At 33.5% G+C, this 16,108-nt stretch overlaps 2 long non-coding RNA genes across 2 annotated transcripts; one reads left to right on the plus strand and one right to left on the minus strand.

Annotated features, from left to right (window-relative positions):
- Positions 1–3,893: 3,893 nt before the first annotated feature.
- LOC110917569 lies at positions 3,894–5,371 on the plus strand. The gene is made up of 4 exons (XR_002580665.2): positions 3,894–4,073; positions 4,550–4,587; positions 4,837–4,957; positions 5,183–5,371. It is a non-coding gene; the product is annotated as an uncharacterized LOC110917569 (long non-coding RNA).
- A 2,082-nt stretch (positions 5,372–7,453) lies between these two features.
- LOC118487976 lies at positions 7,454–14,219 on the minus strand. The gene is made up of 2 exons (XR_004883068.1): positions 13,941–14,219; positions 7,454–7,872 (listed from the first exon to the last, which is right to left on the minus strand). It is a non-coding gene; the product is annotated as an uncharacterized LOC118487976 (long non-coding RNA).
- Positions 14,220–16,108: the final 1,889 nt, after the last annotated feature.

Here is a 16,108-nt window from a genome sequence, read left to right on the forward strand (position 1 = left end):
GAGCTAAACTACCTTTAGCTCTGATACCATGTAAAAGGTAATGGTATGAAAACCAAACTTGTATTAATTGAATGTAATTACAAATGAAGAGGATCCCTCTATTTATAGGGGAAGGAGGGACCAACAAGTAAATAACTATTTACATAAGGGTATACCTAGAATTGCATGTAGGGACCTCTAGTTAACAACTAGGCCCTTTAACTATTTACAACTAACAGTAATTGTTGATGGGCCTTATTACCATTATTAACTAATTAGGGTTTCCTCCTGGGTGCATATATAAGGAGACTTATGTTGAGGTTCTAGGGTTAGACACATAACCTAACTGATTCACATAACATCAATCGACCTCCTCTCTACAGCCGATTACCCTTTATCGGTTTCTCATACCACCATCATTAGATTGCACCCTAAGGAGGAACCAGATCAAGATGACAATCATGTCAAACCTTATTGCTGCGTTTCACATCTGGATTCTCTGCTGACCTGTACTACTGCAATCAGGTATGTTTTCATGTTTTCCATTATGCCCAAAACAGAACTGTCCAACACACCGCACTTCACTACATCTACATCATGGGTGCTATGGTCTTGCAAACGTCAGACCCATTAAAAAAATCGAAACTTTCTCATCTTGCTTACTCTAAATGGCGTAAAGAAAGGCTCCCAGTTGGGGTTTCTGTTCCACCTAACAGTCCTGCTCGCCCTTCAAAGCCCCAATTTGCTTATTGTAAACTCAAAAACTACTTAACACCTAAACGTGAAAGCATAATCCTCAATGTACACAAACTAATTATACTTTTAGTGACATTAAGCTTTTGGGCCATTAATTTAGTTTTTAGTGGCAATTTGCGTATGCCATATTTGCTTAACACATACTTTTAGTGACATTTAGTATTTTTGCCACTAATTTAGCTTTTTAGTGGCACTTAACGTATGCCATATTTGCTTAGCACATACTTTTAGTGACAATTTTTTTATTTTTTGCCCCTAATTTAGGTTTTTAGTGGCGTTATTAAAACTTTAATATATTTTTGCCTCTTTACCTCCTTAAATACATGGGCGTATAATATTCGAGCTTCAAATACGAATCGAATATTGAATACGGATTCGAATAAATTAAATCTTAATCTAATTTTGAATCCAATACGAATTTAGGTAAAAAATAAAAATTCAAAAATTTGGTTACATTAATTTGAAAATCTTTTATTCGATTTATTTAACAATCCTACCTAAATATATATATTTTTTGAACGACAAATGTTACTTCTTTAGACCAACAATTCTAAATTATTCTTCTTTGTTCAAGTTTTAACTTGAGAACTCTCATTTAAGAGGTATGTGGCTCTATTGAGCTATCCCACATTTGAATACTTAAATATGTAATAACCATCAAAATTTCCGTTTGCTCTTGTTTCGCTAAAATTTTTGTTTCCCTCTCTTGCCATGAGGTATGGGGCTTGGGTTGGGAGAAAACGCTCAAGCCACCACCCCGGGTGAGTTTGGGTTGGGGCGTGGCTTTCAAGCCGGGCGTGGGGCGGTCTTGCTAAACCTAGCTGGCTGCCTCCCATTCGCTCACCCTGCCATGTCATAGCGGCCATTCAAACTGTTTGGGGGAAAACCAAACCGCCACCCGGGGGTCCCAACAGCCCCTATAAAATGTAACCCCCAACCCACTGGTCCCCCCCATCCCACGAACCCGTTACCCTACCGGCTACCCACTCCTCTCGAACCCGCTAACCCACTGGTCCCCCCCGGCTACCCACTTCTCTCGAACTCGCTAACCCACATGGCATCTTGGATTCACGAAGAAGAATTGGCTCTCGTCACAAGCGTCGTTGACGCTATGAAGGGCCGAAAACCGGGCCAAAAAAAATATTGGCCGGAAGCATTCGCAACCTACCGACATAACGTCAGTAACAACCGCTACAACCTCAACACGTGCCAACACAAATGGCGCGAGCTACGACCCAAGCTCGATCGTTTCAAGGCTTACTACGAAGCCGTTCCGAGCGGTGAGTTAAGCCACGAGGACCGAGTGGCGGTGGCAAACATAGAGTTTCGAGGCAAGGAGCGAAGGGCGTTCGACAAGATCGCCCTTTTTGAAATTTATCTAACGCTCTAGGTTTGTTATTTTGTAATTTTTAGAAATTATGTAATTTTTAGGATTATGTAATTTTTTAAATTTTAATGAAGTTGTAGGTTTTTTTTATAAATGTTGTGTAAATTTTATAAATTTTTTGTAATTTTTTTTAATAATCTGTCACGCGGTGCACCCAACCGAAGCCCAACCCACGCCCCGCCATACCCCGCGGACACGTCACTAGTCGGTGGGGGGCTCCCATTCCACGTGTCAACAAATGCCCAACCCATGCCCCACCATACCCCACGGTCTTAGTGCCATGAAAAAATTTAAACACTTTTTTTTTAATTTTTATGGTTCTTGCAATAATACAAAATTTATTTACGTGTTTTGAATTTTTTATAGAGTTAGTTACACAATTGGGTCCTGTGGTTTATATATAATTTCGCATTTGGGTACTAACTTCTTTTTTTAACTGGTTTAGGTTCTATGGTTTCAATTTTGTAACACCTTTGGGTACTAACACCAAAATTAGTTAATTAATGACTAAAATACCCTTACATTTTTTTAAGTTTATCAATGTAACACATTTGGGTACTAACACCTAATTTTATTTAAGTTTAAATCAATTTAACAAAATCTATTTATTTTTTATTTTCATTATTTTATTATATCTCTTAATTAACATAACCTCTATTTATTTTTTTTATTTTCATATTTTTATTAAATTTCTTATTTAACATAAAATCTACTTGTTACACCAGTATTTTTTTAAATAGATTTTTTAAATAAAATCTACTAACTATATAGTTTTATGTAAATTAAATTTTCGTTTTCAATTTTGGATTGAAATGATTGATAATAATAAATATCTTTCATGTAAAAAATTTTAAGCCTTTTTTTAACTCGTTTTTTGTTCATTTACATTTTACTATTTTAGAAAGATATTTAATTTACATAAAACTATATCGCTAGGTATTTTAGATAAAACTATATAGCTAGGTATTTTAGATAAAACTAAAAAAATTTAAGCCTTTTTTTAACTCGTTTTTTTTTTTTTGTAAAATAGATTTTTAATTTACATAAAACTATATAGCTAGTAGATTTTACTTGTTCAACTAGTAGATTTTATGTGAATTAAATATCTTTCTAAAATAGTAAAATGTAAATGAACAAAAAACGAGTTAAAAATGGCTTAATTTTTTTTACATGAAAGATATTTATTATTATTATTATTATTATTATTATTATTATTATTATTATTATCAATCATATATATCCAAAATTCAAAACGAGCAAGGTTTACATTATTTAAAACTAGTAAGAAATTTAATTTACATAAAACTATATAGCTACTAGATTTTATTTAAAAAATCTATTTAAAAAAAATACTGGTGTAACAAGTAGATTTTATGTTAAATAAGAAATTTAATAAAAATATGAAAATAAAAAAAAATAATTAGACTTTATGTTAATTAAGAGATATAATAAAATAGATGAAAATAAAAAAAATAAATAGATTTTGTAAAATTGATTTAAACTTAAATAAAATTAGGTGTTAGTACCCAAATGTGTTACATTGATAAACTTAAAAAAATGCAAAGGTATTTTAATCATTAATTAACTAATTTTGGTGTTAGTACCCAAAGGTGTTACAAAATTGAAACCATAGAACCTAAATCTGTTAAAATAAAAAGTTAGTACCCAAAGACGAAATTAGGTATAAATCACAGGACTCATTTGTGTAATTAAATCTTTTTTATAAGTTTCGTTTCCCTCTTTTCAGCCCCTATCCAAAAAATCAAAATACCTCCTATCCAAAATCAAAAACTTTACATTTTCCCAACCCAAATTCAGTTTGTTTGCTTTCTCTCAATCTCGGCCGATTTCCAATATGATGGTGAACGTTTGTGGCCACCGCCGCAGCCCCATTCAGAAGCCCTTCATCATTCAGCAACTTCTTCATCCTCGTTCAGCAACCCTTACGAAGGTGAGGTTCAGGAGGATTTCAATTGCCCATCGGTGAAAAACAATTTCGTGATTTTACCCTTTTTATTATAATTCTTGTTTGGTGCCCTAATCTTATAGTTTTCATTTTAGAAGACGACTCATTACTTATGGACGCCATGTGTTTGATTAAATGCCTGTGCCTCAATTTGGTTTACTTGATAGATTCATAAAAAAACTATACTTGATGATATGCACATGAGTAAATTCCTTAAATGTGTTATCCTAATTGACATGCTAAGGTGTAAATGTTAAGGGTTAACTTTTATGTAGTGTACGATTTTGTGCATTGACTGGTACAAACTGATTGATACGAAGTGAATTACAGCCATAAATGTTAAGGATTAACTTTTATCTCGGGTCATTTTCTGTCACAACCTTTTTTGTTGTAAAATTTTCAATTATTTATTATGAGCATGACACATGTCAAAATGTCACAATTCCTCTTTGTATGACTAGGGCATCAGATGAGTTGTTGCTGCATTTGTGAAGTTCAGGTTTGTTTCTTTCCATGGATTTTTTTCTTGGTGATTAGGAATAATAGTGTTTAGTCATATTATGGTAGCTCAGACCCTAAAATACATATTGGGAAGTGATTTTTTGGTGAAATCAAGTCCAAAAGAATTTTTTTATATGTTAATCATATGTAGTTAATCAGATGTTCAATATTTGGTAGAATAGGAGTCAACACATGTTTGAATCATCTGTTTATATTATGTTTTGAACCCATTTAATTTCTTGTGCAGTGTTAAATCGGAGCACCTACCTAATGTTGCTTTTGTTTTCAGTTTATATTCAGCCCTTGGTGCTGGTTCTTCAACAACATTACTAATTTACTATCTCCTCCATGACATCAACAACGTTACGGTACTGGTACTTAAAATTTATATTCTATCTTTAAGTTTTACATGAATGTAGAAAAAAAGGCTTCGATTCTAGATTTAATAATTCATCATAGCCTACACAGAATGACACACACAAAGGTTAAAACGCGCACGAAGTTCGTTAATTGCAACCCTTAATTCAGCTTGCATATCTCATGAATTTTGGTACATCGGGCCTCAATTGCTTATGACATCACCATTGATGTAGGTTCTATGGCATCCGCTTTCATTGTACCAACAAGACCAACAAGATTACAAGATTGTCGATTTTGCTTGTTAGTTTTGTGTTTCATATGTATGATATTAACACTTTTTACATGTTTGTTAGCAAACATTTGGAATATGTTTGGAAGGCGATTGAAATTTTAATTGAAGTGATGATATTAGGATTTCCATATTTTACAGCTTTATTTTTATTTTACATTGCAAAAAAATAATTATTTTAGTTGATGAAGATTAATATGAGAAACGTGTCTAGTAGGAGTTAATTTATATGTAAACTAGGGTTAAGAACCGCCCGCGTTGTGGTGCGGGTACATCGTAAACATTGAATGGATTAGTCCAAACGTTATATGATGCATTAACCATATGAAAACACATATTTCAACGTATTCTGTTCAACTCAATGTAACCTGTATAAGCATTGTAATTGGATCAAACGTAAAGTAAATCAAATTCGTATCGAACAATTATAACGTATTATGTGACCCAACTCATACATAAAAAACGTAACGGGTATGAAGGAAAATATGCACATGTAATCGAAAGGAATTAATTAGAGCTTTCGAAAAAAGGGAGAAAAAGAAACCATAATTTGACTCCACTCAGTTCGAAACAAACTTTACGAAACATACATAAAATAAATACGAAAACATATTATATTTGACCTGAATCATTTCCCAAAAAAGTTTACGTCGAAACGTAGAACAACTTGAATTTATACCAAAACGTACATAAAAATATGCACGTAAAAATGGTTTCTTTAAACGAAAACGTATTATATTTGACCTGACTCGTTTATAAAAAAAAGTTTACGTCGGAATGTAGAACAAATCATATTTGTACATACCCGTACATAAAATATACACGTAAAAAATAGTTTTTAAGTAAAGGAAGTATAGCGGTAAACCGAAACAAAATATTAGTAAAAAAATTAATAGGTTAAAAACGTTCGTAAAACCGTGCCAAGTAGTACCAATGCCACAACGACATCGACTCTCAACATCATAAAAATAAAATAGATAAAATGGTAAAAATTACACTGAACGAAAAACAGACTAAAAGTCAAAATATAAAATATGAAATGTTTGGGTTAAAAATGGTAAAAATTACACTGAACGAAAAGCAGACTAAAATCGTTGAACCACGTACACCCGTTACAGTGTGTTAATGCGAAGAAATTAACCAGAAACGTAAAACGTAGAAAATAATAACTTAGTCGATCTAGGACTTGCCCTTTGCGGCGAACTTTTCAAAAGGGAAAAAATGGGCGCTTTGCGACGGGTCTGTCAAATATGAAAAAATAGAGCAAAAAACATTAAACCTCATATGGACGCTACAACATGTTAGCGAAGAAATTAACCAGAAACGTAAAACGTAGAAAATAATAACTTAGTCGATCTAGGACTTGCGCATTGCAGCGAACTTTTCAAAAGGGAAAAAAATGGACGCATTGCGACGGCTCTTTCAAATATGAAAAAATATAGAAAAAAATGTTATACCTCACATGCACGCTACGAAATGTTAACTCGCAAAATTTAGAACGAAACGTAAAATGAAAAACTTGCGAAAGATTAAAAGTATGAGGGACCAAAGTTGTAAATAATAAAGTGTTGTGTTAAATTATAAAAGATGGAAAACTTTGGATTAAAAGTAAAAAAAATAAAATAAAAGGGGTCAAAATATAAAATATGAAATGTTTGGGTGAAAAGTGAAATATCAAGTTTTTTTTTGAAACACTCCCAAAGCATATCTTACAACTCATCCAAGCAAGATGTAGTTGCTTATTTATAGTGGAATAATTTTAGTGGCAAAAATGATGTGTTACTAAAAGTAGAATAGATGTTTTACTACAAATAGTTTTTACCGGCACAATATTTATTCTACAAATGCCTTTTATTTACTGTGGCAAAAAAGTGTCACTAAAAGCCCAAAATTACACTCTAAAAAGTGCCACTAAAAGGATTTAAGCGGCATTTTTTTGTGTGCCGCTCATTACTTAAGGGGTCTTTAGTAACACTTATAGGGTTTTAGTGGCACTTTTTGTATGTCACAGTAGCCTTTTTTTTTTTTTTTGTAGTGATATCACAAACTCTTCTTTACATAGAATTACATATACGTAATAATAGACATGACAAAAACCAATAAGAGGGCCACATCCACCAATTCATAATGATTCCATTTTGTCAGATCCATTATCCAATATTAATTTAATATTCTTTCATTTAAACATAGATAGATATACACACACAACACGAAATTAACAGTTGTTACACTTGACCATTAATAATAATAATAATAACAACAACAATAATACTATTTTTCTAGTTTATTTTATATTTTGGCAGTTAACATTTGGAGTTAAAAGAGGCAGACCAAGCTTCACAGGACGTTTTTCAGACATAACACGACCGAAAGGCTTTGGTTGGAAGTACGGCAAAGACTTAACGAGTTCCTTTAGAATGTTGCACAAATTAGACAAGCCATTCGCCTTGGTATTAATCCATGGTGGTATCTTCTGGAGTTCCTTGCAACACCTTCCTATATCGAGTTGTACATGGATGTCATCTATATTAGATGTAACGTTAAAGATGCCAAGGCATGGTGCCATTATGGCATTGACCTCTATAGATTCCGGAGTGCGAAATTGGGCGGCATCCACCGTTGAACTCCATGAACCTAGTAGTAAGCAAATTGCAACCATCAATGGTATGTGAGTACAATCCATATTTCCCCCACAAAGCTAGTTGTTGAAGAGTTTGTGTGTGTATGTATAAAAAACTTGAGTGAGTTGTATGAATTCCGCAAGTATTTATAATATGTACATTATTAGAATTATGCCGAAATTATGCCGAACAAGTGTTGTTAATCTTAATATAACATGTGTATTTAGTCCTATTAAAAGTCATCAAAACCAAACTTTAACCAAATATTGGCTAAAGTTCTACACGGCAAGTGATTTAGTGATTTTAGTCCTATTAAAAGTCATCAAAACCAAACTTTAACCAAATATTGGCTAAAGTTCTACACGGCAAGTGAAGGAGCCCACTTTTCGAATTAATAGCATTCACACTCGGCTTTTATACAAAATTTGTGGTGCATGGGATCTTATAAAATTTGATAAATTACTATATTATAACTCTTTTTAGTCACTTATTATATGTAGATATCATTTTGTAAACATTCAAACATAACATTGAATATTTTAGTTTATATTAAGGGAAAAAAAACTAAAAAAAATAATAATGGGTGTCATAATATAAATAGGTTATCGGGTGGGGAGGTGAATGGGCTTAAGACACCATTCAACGAAGAAGAAATTAAGGTAGCGGTTTTTGAGTGTGGTGCAGATAGGGCGCCGAGCCTTGATGGGTTTAATTTCAGAATTATTAAAAGATTTTGGAATTTGTTTGAGCAAGATTTAAAAAATATTATGATAAACTTTTACAATGGGTGTAGCTCCTCTTTCATCAACCTTATTCCAAAGATCAAGGATCATGTGGGACTTAGAGACTATAGACCTATAAACCTTATCGGGGTGATTAGCAAAACGATTTTAAAAATTCTTGCAATCGCCTCAAAAAAGTGATTGGGTCCGTTATATCAGAAAACCAAACAACATTCTTAAAAGGAAGGTATATTCTGGATAGCCCACTCATGATTAATGAAGTACTTGCTTGGTTAAAAAAGGAAAGAAAGGTCTTTCTGTTAAAAATTGATTTCGAAAAAGTTTACAATAATGTGAGTTGGGAATTCCTTATCGATTCTATGGTTCAAATGGGTTTCCCTCCATTATGTTGTAAATGGATTAAAGGCATAATAGGCGCGGCCAGATCAACGATTTTGGTAAACGGGGCTCCTACTTTTGAGTTTAATTGCACTAAGGGGATTAGGCAAGGAGATTCGCTATCTCCTTTTTTGTTTCTCATTTTCATGGAGGATCTGTCGTGTAGCAGAGGATTCATGTATTATCAAAGGCATTCAGACACCACACAACAGCCCAGTTCTCTCTCATCTCTTGTACGCAGACGATGCTCTCATCCTAGAAGAATGGTCAAATGACAATATTGTAAGTGTTTCTAGATTACCTAGAATTTTTTTGTGTTTGTTCGGGGTTGAATATCAATTTACTCAAGTCAAATCTATACGGGATTGGGGTGGGTTCTATGGAGTATGCCGCCATGGCGGATGTTTTGGGTGTAATAAAGAAGAAATTCCCTTGACAATTTAGGGGTGAGCAAATTAACCACCATAACCGATAACCGAATCATAACTGACATAACCGAACCACTAATAACCGATAACCAATATAACCAATGGTTATGGTTATGAAACTTTATATAACCACTCAATCGGTTATGGTTATGGTTATGGATATGAAGCTTTGGTTAATCGATATAACCGAAACCGAACCGAACTTGTGATGTTAACTTTATATAATGGATTTGTGTTTTACAAAACCATATAGAGGGTTTTTACTGAGATAAAAGTATGTTAGTAACAAAATGATCTTGATGTAGATGCCATTTATTTTGATAAAGAACTAAGGTGTTATGGCCATAATTGTTTTTGTTTGAGAATTACCTTATTAAAAAGAACCCTAAATCGGTAGTTTAACCAAAAAGTTTAGTCTCTGTTATCTTATAAAATATGCTCAAGCTAAGTTCAAATCATGCACAAACCTATTTATTTCAAACCTTGCTTGGTTACTTAACCGAAATTAACCAAAACCGAAGCATAACCGACTTCATAACCGATTAACCGTAACCAAAGTTTGGTTATGGCTATAGTTACCAAAACTCCATAACCGAACTAGCGGTTATGGTTATGGTTAATAGTAAAAACCGAACCAAACCGACCCATGCACACCCCTACTTGACATATTTGGGGATTACGGTTGGGGCAAATATGAATAGGCTTAACAGTTGGAAACCGATTATTGAGGTTTTCGATAAACGATTATCCTCTTGGAAAACCAAAACTCTTTCATTTGGGGGGAGACTAACTTTGATTCGGACAGTTTTGGAAAGTTTACTGATTTACTATTTTTTTCTTGTATAAAGCTCCAATCGGTATTATTAATATGTTAGAAATAAAAATGAGAAAAAATCTTTTGGCTGGGTGAAATGAAATGAATAAAATTCATTAGGTGGCGTGGGAGTGGGTTACGCTTCCTATATAGAAAGGGGGTTGGGTATAAGCAATTTAAAAGATGTGAACAAAGCTCTATTAGCGAAATGGGTATGGAGATATAAAGTGGAGAACCGGAATCTATGGAGGAAAGATGTGGAGGCGTGTCACTATAATGATAGAAGTTGGAGTTTTTTGCTGTTTAATAACTCGTTGACAGGATGTTGGAATAATATTGCAAAAATAGAAATGAATATGAAGGTAAACGATAAATGCTTACAGAGTTGCATCAAAGGTAAGGTAGGGAACGAGAATGATATTCGTTTCTGGATCGATATATGGTTGGGAGACCATGCACTAAATGATAAATGGCCTAATCTTTTCGGTACAGAGACGGAAAAAACATGTAAAGTGGAAGATAGATTAATAGTGGATCAGGATAGAAATAAGGGATTGTGGCAGTGGAGTAGGGAGCCGGATTCGGAGACAGAGATTTGAGAATAGCAAGAGTGCCAAGCTTTATTGGAGGATTGTCAAATGATAGAGACCTATGGAAGTGGACGGGCGAGGAGTTAGGTATTTTTTTCAGTTAAATCGGTTAAGAGAATGAAGGAAGACGATAGGGGAGTCAGTAGGTCAAGTGTCTTGGAATGGTGTAATTGGGTGCCACTCAAATGCAACATCATAGCATGGAGGGCTAACCTTGATAGATTAGCAACTAGGGTAAACCTAAGGAGGAGAGATATGAATATGAATATGCCATATGTATTGTGCGAATACTGTGAGGAACAAGAGAAAACTACGAAATGTTTATTTACGGCTTGCATTTTTGTGAATGATGTTTGGATGGGGTTTAGCGTTTGGTGTGACATTCCTCCCTTATTTACCTTCACCGTTAAAGATCTTATGGAAGTGTACGGATTCTTAAACATCCAGGGCGTACCCATCCCAAGCTGTGTGTGGGCGGACGCACCCCTTAAAAAATAATTTTTAGTGTTATTTATCGCTGGAAATTTCAACCGCACCCCTTGGAAATTTTCAACCGCCCCACTTAGAAAAAAAAATATTATGAATTTATAAAAAAAATTAAACACTGATTATTATTTAATATATAAGTATACATGGGAAGGATGTATAGAAAACCCACTTTAATTTAGAAAACCCGGGAAACTCAAAGCTCTCGATGTTTTTTTTTCTTGAAAAAATTTACACATGTTATATACATGTTTTTAAGGGTTTTGGGAAAAAAATCAAAAAAGCGCCGAGTAGATATTTAAAAAAAAAAATAAACAAGTTTTGGTGTAACACATGTTACATTCATCTGACATATTTGTAACATGTGTTACACCAAAACTTGTTTATTTTTTTTAAAAATATATACTCGGCGCTTTTTTGATTTTTTTTGCCCAAAACCCTTAAAAACATGTATATAACATGTGTAAATTTTTTCAAGAAAAAAAATATCGGGAGCTTTGAGTTTCCCGGGTTTTCTAAATTAAAGTGGGGTTTCTATAGATACTTACATTAAGTATACAACACAATTTATATAATTATTCTTTAACTACTTATTCACTTAATTACTTAACCCAATCAAAGCCTAATTTACATTTTTATTAACCCAAGCCCAAACCCAACCTAAAGAAATTTGAACAAAATAAAATAACCCAAACTCATCCACCCATTCCAATTCCAAATCTCGTCCCAAAAAAACTCCCAGCAACTTGACCCCACTGCTCACGACCGGACGACTTTTTTTGTCGGAAAAAACCAAAAGTCCGGCAAGATCGACCCATATTAAGCCAGAATTCCAATATAGAACTAGTATGGTTTTTTTATTGATTTTTTTTTTGTTTTATGTGATGATTAGGAGAAAATATATACGTATAAGGGTTTGATCTTTTTTGATGTTTTTTTGGTTGTTCTAGACTTGAAGTTAAATGATTTTGTTGTTTTATTTATAGCTTTGTTTGTTTAAATGATTACTTACAAGTAATCAGCATTTAATACTAGCGCTTTAATGTTTGAAAATAAAATTGAAAATTATAGACTATGGTTGAACATGATTGTTTATTTTCTTTAAGTGTTTAGTGTTGTTTTATGAACTTATGGAGCGTTTTATATGTGATAGGAACCATGAGTAAGAATGTAACGAACTTATGAAGTGTTAAGTATCTCTAGATGATGTTTTGGATAGATTTCAAAAAATGAAAACATGTAGGGCATGATTTTAAATACGTTTGTAATGACGCTTGACATGTTTTTGATGATTATATAAATTTTATTTTGATGTTCCTTTGTCTTGCATGACCCGATCCGACCCGCTATGAACCGATTTTTTTATATAGCTTTTTTATATAGCTAGGGGCCTAAAATCTTTAAAAATATTCTGCACCCCAACAAAAAAATTCCGAGTTCGCCATTGTTAAACATATGGAAGAAATCGAAGAGGATCATTCACGGCCTTATTACAATCACGTGTTGGTGCATTTGGAAAGGAAGAAACGAGTCTGTTTTTCAAAACAAAAAACACAATCCGCAAGATGTTTAGGAGAAGTCAAGTTTAGAAGCTTTGTTTGGCTAAAAAATAGGTCTTCTTTTAAGTCTCTCATTTGGGAAAAATGGTGTAAATTCCCTTTGTATATATTAGAATTTTATGCCATTTGCCCGTTTGGGTCGAGGGTGTTTTGTATGTATTGTCTCTTGCTCAATTGGGTTGGTAGCGTGTTTAATGAAGTTTAATTTAAAAAAAACGAGTGAATTGCAAATTTTGTCCTTTATCTTTATACCCTATTGCAAGCGGTGTCCTTTATCTTTAAAATTGATGAGTTTTGTACTTAATGTTTCAAAATACTGCACGTTATGTCTTTTAGCGCTAATTCAGTTATATATTTTTGTTAAATCTGATCATGTGATAGGCACATGAGGGGCAATTTTGTCATTTTTCCTTCTAGGGACTAAATATGTTAATAAGTTATATCTATGGATTGTTGTGTATCAAAACTAAAAATATATATAAATAAAATAAAAATCCCTTTCACTCTCACACACACCGTCTCTTTCTCTCTACCATTTCCGCTAAAAATCCAAGTATGGAATTTGTTAAAAGCTTTGGGCTTAGGTATCTGCAAATCAACTATCCCAAGAGATTCAAAAAGAAGTACAGAAGACACCAAATTGATTTTTTTTTTATAATCATTCATCATCACTAAGCAGGAATGTTGTTTATCGATTAGCTTCAAGTAAAGGGTTTGTTTGGAAAGTAGCCAATTTGATTGGTTTTATTCTGTTTTGTTTTTTTTCACTCATTCACTCATCTAACAAATAGAGCTAAACGGCTTTAACTAGTTTAGCCACCACAACCTCCTTCCACCACTGCCAACTGTCACTCGGTCAATTGCCACCACTACCCCATCAATTTCCGGCCACCGCCACTGATGAAGATGAACATAATTTTCCCTAATGCAAGTGCTCCCACCACTAAACCCCCATTAAAACCACCACTTTTAACCTAATTTCTCCCTTTTTTTACCCTTGTGTCGGATTTACATATATGAACACAAGGTTTGGTCGAAAAAACACATTTAACCGGAAAACAAGACAAGGTCGTCAGAACTTACCAACACCGATTGTGTGTTGAATGTTGCCAAAACTGTAGCATATCACCGGAAAATCAATTGGGTCGTCGGAACCCAAACCTCTCTCTATCTAAACCACTGGCAAAGAAAACCCCTACCGTTGTTTTTTTTCGGCAACGAGGGTTAACAAAACCCCCAACCTCTGTGTATTCAACATCAATTGATTTGGTGGTCAGAGTTGTGTTTTCAGATTTGGTGGCCGGCGATTAGTTTTGAGAGAGAAAGAGAGAGCGAAGATGGTAGAGAGAAAGAGAGAGTGTGAGAGTGAAAGGGATTTTTATTTATTTATATATTGTTAGTTTTTATACACAACAATCCAGATATATAACTTATTAACATATTTAGTCCCTAGAAGGCAAAATGACAGAATTACCATCATGTGCATCAGTGGCGGAACCAGAAGAAATATTCAGGGGTATCCTAATTTTTTTTACCGTGTGTTTATATAATTTATAGAATGGAGAATTTTTTTTACCTATATTACGGGGCAGGGCCAATCTTGAAATTCAAGTGCCCTGGTCAAGCCAAAAAAAGACACTTAAGCCTTAAAGAATTAAATTTTATAAACTAGTTTTTTTAATGTTATTAGTATTTAGGTTAATGAATCCATATTGAGCATTTCACATTTGAGCTATGTTTTATGAATCAATATTGAGAATAAGTTTTTAGGTTTTAGACCGGGCTAAATTTATTTTTAATTTTTATGTAAGGGGCCGATCGATTACGCAAAGAATGAAGACTGTGCGTTGGAGCAAGAAGATTGTAAACCGAATTTCGCTATAAGGCATACTAATTGTTGAATATAATGAAACTGCTTCTAAATATTTATACACACCACAAATCCCTTAATAGTCCATCCCCACCCTACCTAACAGGTTATATTAAATTGTTTCTTTAAAAAAAGAATTAAAATGTATTTTTTGGAATTGAAAGGTAAATTAAATTAACTTTTGACTTTGAGACTTATCTTCCCAAGATGTACTCCTCAACAACCTTTCTTCCTTGTATCAAAACCTGCAACTTTTTTTTATTTCACTTCAACGCTAACAAAGAAACTTTGCCAACTTCATCTTTCTTCTTTGTTTTCCTTCCATGGTTATTTGGGCCAATATAATCAGTATTTTTTGGGCTTAATTTCAGTTTGTAAAATTTTTTTGAGGGGTGTCCTAGTTGTTGTTGAGGGGTGTCCTTAGTATAAAAATCGAAAAAAAAAAATTTTACACTACCGGATAAAAGTTGAGCCGTAGCCCGGGCTACGCCTCAGACTACTCTAGGTCCACCTCTAATGTGCATGTCACATGATCAGATTTAACAATAATATCTAACTGGGTTAGTGCTAAAGGACATAACGTGCAGTATTTTGAAACATTAAGTACAAAACTCATCAATTTTAAAGACAAATGACACCGCTTGCAATAGGGTATAAAGATAAAGGACAAAATTTGCAATTCACTCAAAAAAAAAAAAAACTAAAAACTGTAATTATAAGCATAACATAAGGGTGTAAGGAGTGGTTAAACACTTGAGAGTGGCAAACTAAAAAAATCAACCAATCAGAGTGCGCCACGTCAATCAGTGAAAAGTGTTTAAACTTTGCTGAAAAACGTTGGCAATGGTTAGACACTTGATGAAGTGGTAAACTTAAAAAAAAGTATGATTGATTGAGATTGGAATGGACCCCACCCCACAATACCCTCTCTCTCTCATACACTCCCTCTCTCTCTCCTATAATCATCTCCCCGCATCAACATGGCTTTGCCGCCTGACCAAAGACACCAAATCGGCAAAGGGTCGACGGCGGTGTTTGTCGCGTGACAAAACAGTTTGCCGAGCCCTTTACCGAGCTACACCGGATACCCTAATGTTTAAAGGGTATAATCATCGATCTTATATATCTCTATTATAATAAACAAATAAATAATAAATCTATTATAACAAATGATTACAAAGTCACGTATCATTACTAAAATCACTCTCTCACATAGTCACATTTATCTTTTACATAAATTTTAAGTTAAATATTAATCTTTAACTCCTATATAATATACATATTAAATCTTTATATAATCGATATCTCTATCTCTATCCATATCTCTATTTTTATTTTTATACCTAATAAATAAAAATCTTAAGTGACACATGCCAAAATT

The sequence above is a fragment of the Helianthus annuus genome, chromosome 16 (genome assembly GCF_002127325.2).
Source record: "Helianthus annuus cultivar XRQ/B chromosome 16, HanXRQr2.0-SUNRISE, whole genome shotgun sequence".
NCBI classification, from domain to species: Eukaryota; Viridiplantae; Streptophyta; class Magnoliopsida; order Asterales; family Asteraceae; genus Helianthus; species Helianthus annuus.